This window comes from Crocuta crocuta, unplaced genomic scaffold (genome assembly GCF_008692635.1).
Source record: "Crocuta crocuta isolate KB4526 unplaced genomic scaffold, BGI_CrCroc_1.0 scaffold113, whole genome shotgun sequence".
Taxonomy (NCBI): Eukaryota; Metazoa; Chordata; class Mammalia; order Carnivora; family Hyaenidae; genus Crocuta; species Crocuta crocuta.
Window position 1 is genome coordinate 14,920,027 of NW_027530368.1, and position 4,159 is coordinate 14,924,185.

General features: G+C 33.5%; 1 protein-coding gene across 1 annotated transcript in view; it reads right to left on the minus strand.

Moving 5' to 3' along the window:
• The window catches only part of LOC144233372 (uncharacterized), a 460,671-nt gene that overhangs the window by 394,618 nt on the left and 61,894 nt on the right, over positions 1 to 4,159 (minus strand). The window lies entirely within an intron of this gene.

The following is a 4,159-nucleotide window of genomic DNA, read 5'->3' on the forward strand; positions in this document are numbered from 1 at the left end:
ACAAATATAATTTTATTGGTAAGTGGGCTAAAAGCTATTCCCAAAAAAAAACATTTTTAATGAAACAAATGATATATTACCACGAAGTTACTCAATCTATCTACAAAAGTTTTTTTTAATAGTTCTTTTATAATACTATGAAGTTTTTCAAAAGAACTCTATAAATCACCCAGGTTCTCCCTTTACATAAACAATTAATTTACTAGTCTGAAGTTGACTTGTTGAAGGTATTTTTTAATCTATATCAAAATGGAGTTTTCAGCCTGATTTGTAGTAGATTAATCAAGGGAGAATACAAAGTGATTTTGTGTTTTGTGAAGTTACATTATATGAAAACTGATTCAGGTTACTGAACTGATTATTAATGAAAGAAATATGTATTATGTATCATAACCTGGAGTCAAAATCTGTTTATGTTTGAGCTGACCCATCAGTCACAACTAAACTTCCCCACCCACTTCCCACCCTAATAATAACAGAACACACTGATCAACAACAGCCTAGGTGCTTACAAAATATGCATTCTAGCAGAGCTATGCTAATCAGCATTCACTTTCATGAACACTCAATTCACACACAATTAAGACCTAGGGCTCTGCATCCACTCTCAAATATGCATGAGGAAAGGGTAGGTGATTAGTCCCCATGGTCGCCTGGGTTTGGAACCCCGTCTCAATTACTAGTTGCCCCCTAGTAGTCAAACCTTTATTCTCTTGTTTCATCTAACAAATTCCTCATGCTTTTCTTGAACGATAGGGTACAGAAACTGAATTTGGGGTACCACTTGGAGGCCTTTATAATAATAATATAGAACAAAATCAATCTTTCAAAATAGCATTGTCTACAATTTCCCCAAACTTGAGAAGGTGCTTGTGTTATCACAAGTTCTGAAATCATGTAGAGTAATATAATATGAGGAAGGAGATTCATTTTTTTCTTTTTATGTTTGTTTCCTATCAGCGTGAAAGGCAGAGAGAAATAACTACAGATTGATGCTTTGTCTAAACTTAGAACACTCTCCACTTGAGAACTAAGTGAATTCATCTCTTCTAATCATTGCTGTAAATAATATCTACTTTCCTGCCCATAAACCACTAACATCCTATTGTTTTCTATAAGGTAGGTCCTTAATCCATCCATTGTCAACTTTTCCATTTACCATAAAAGCCTCCTCTCACCACCACCCCTTTTTTTAATTAAGGGAAAATTTACATATGGTTAAATGCACAAATCTTAAGAATACAATTTGATTTGTTTTGATAAATGTACACATCCATATAACCACTACCCTAATCAAGATATAGATCATTTCGTCACCCAAGAATATTCTCACATGTCTCTTTTAATCAATCATCATTCACTCATAGCTTTGCCTGTTCTTCAACTTCATGTAACATAACATATGTTTTCAGATCAGGCCCCCTTCAGTCAACACATGGTTTTGAGTTTTATCCACGTTGTTGAATGAATCAGTATGCCTTTATATCATTGGTTAGTATTTCACTGCATGAATATCCCACAATTACCCATTCTCCTACTTGTGGGCATTTGGATTGCTTCAGCTTGGGGCTATTATGAATAAAGCAGCTATAAACTTTCCTATCACATCTTTTATTGTAGATTTAAATTTTCATTTCTTTTCGGTAAGTATTTAGGAATGTTGTTCACGGGCCATAGGACAGGTCTAAATTTAACTTCACAAGAAACCAGTTTGTATGAGAGTTTCCATTGCTCTGAATCTTCACCAACACTTGGTTAGGGGAAGCTCTCATCCATGCTCCCTTATTTAGGCCCAGTTTCAATTAAGTCAAGTTTCTTATACTAATTAAGCATTAAAGATGCTTAATAGATGTTTAATATAAGCATCTTTAATCATCAATGCTCATCGAAAAAATGTTTTGACTTTCCCACCAGTTTCCTAAAGGGGGTTTTAAAGTATCTACCAGAAATCTATATGAGAATTTTGCCTATGTATATAAGGTTATCAGCCCTTCCCACCCACCCTGCCGCACATAGTTTTCTAGAATTGTTCTCAATTAGATCAAACTTCTTGCATTATGTCCCTTAAAATTTTTAATCAGCTTTTATGATCTAAAGAAATGTCAAATAAAATATTCCCAAGGGGGAATAAATTATGATTCATACTACAAATAGAATTTTATAACTGGATCTTCAATATAATCTGTTCAAAGCCTAAATTTTACAGAACAGGAACCCGAGACAAAGAGTTTAAAAAGCTTTCCAAAGGAGACACACCTAATAGGGGACAGAGGCAAAATTAGAAACTTCTCCTCAGCCTGTCTGACAACTTTATGACAATTCCACACTGACTTGTTTTGGTTCAAAAGCATTCTATTTTAAGAGGCAAATTTAAGTCCAAATTATGACTAAGTTTCAAATCAAGTGCTTTATTGTAACTCATGCTATTAACAACGTCTTGTATTATTCAATAGCATACTAAAATATTCAAAATCTTTTCTGAGATAGGAGTACATTTTTGGTCAATCTGATAAGTAGGAAAGGATAATTTCCTCATATTTTTAAAAAAGGAAAAATAAAGTACAAAGAATTAAGTAATGCTCAAGATCACGGAGGCAAAACTCAGGCTTCCTTAACTTGGAAGCTTTCACCAAAGCAGATCATTCCTTTTCACACATGATTCACTAAATGTTCACTATTTTTATGTGTATTGTTGTGTTCAGCTGTTGAAAATGTAAAACTGACCCAACTTTTCACCATAGCACATTTATTCTAGCTTTCACATGGAATGGTTATTAGTGTGAAGGAGACATGGCATAAATTGCTTTTTAATCACAATGCTCCGGATGCCCAAGCAAAGCACACCTACCCTGATTGCCCCCTCTCCACATCTCTGTGAGGATGACCTCACCTCAGGCTGTGTGTGTGTGTGTGTGTGTGTGTGTGTGTGTGTGTGTTGTGCTGTGGTGGTGTTAGCCAAGCAGGCAAAAGGATGGATTTTTTATACATTTATGTCAAAATCAATCATTTTTAAAAGTTGAAAAATCAGTTAAAATCTCCTGTAACATAAAGAACACTCGATTTGCTATAGTCAAAGAGTTTAACACATTTCAGATGTATTGGGTCTATAAAAAAATGGAAGAAATAGGGAAAGTTAACATTTTCTAAGAGTAAACCCTGAAGAGCCTTTTGGAGTGAGTAGATAGGANTTTTCCTGTGGTGGTGTTAGCCAAGCAGGCAAAAGGATGGATTTTTTATACATTTATGTCAAAATCAATCATTTTTAAAAGTTGAAAAATCAGTTAAAATCTCCTGTAACATAAAGAACACTCGATTTGCTATAGTCAAAGAGTTTAACACATTTCAGATGTATTGGGTCTATAAAAAAATGGAAGAAATAGGGAAAGTTAACATTTTCTAAGAGTAAACCCTGAAGAGCCTTTTGGAGTGAGTAGATAGGATTTATTTTCATGTTATAGAAAACCGGGTGGCTTGAAAACCCAATTTTTTTGCCTTATGTTATTTTTTTAACACTCTCTTTTCACATGTGTTTTCCTCTAACATCAAACATTATTTTAACACCACTGTTTGGGGCCGTTTTTATAAACAATTACATTTATCTTGGAAACACATGAATGTCTTTTATCTCAGGTATTCAAGCCACTTTTTAAAACTTCTATCAACAGAAGCTAAAAATCTATCATTTGGTTTAGTTAATATTTGAGTTTGTAGGAGTAAAATCATCAGCCGACAGCAGCTGCGCACTGTGTTAAATCTAGAGCTGGCATTAGTCTATCAGATATGCAAATATTTATATCCTCATTGGTTAAGTAAACTGTTCACTCTGCAAAAATGATAGGTTTGTTTTGGAATACTATAAGTGACTCCCTTTTCTAATAATGGCTTTTATTGTGCTGAAATTCACACTTCTAGTTTGAGTTTGCCTAAAATTTCCAACACAAAAACTAGCAGCATTCTTTTTTACCTCCAGAAAAAGAAATGTGGTCACAGTTACCAGGGGATACAAAAAATTGGATAGGACAGATACAGGAAAAATATATATATATACATATATATATATATGGCAATTTTGACCTTCAGTTTTTTAAATTTACAAATGAAGGAATCCTTAGAAAAACACAATATTCATTTAAAAATCTTTAAAAAGGAAATATATTTG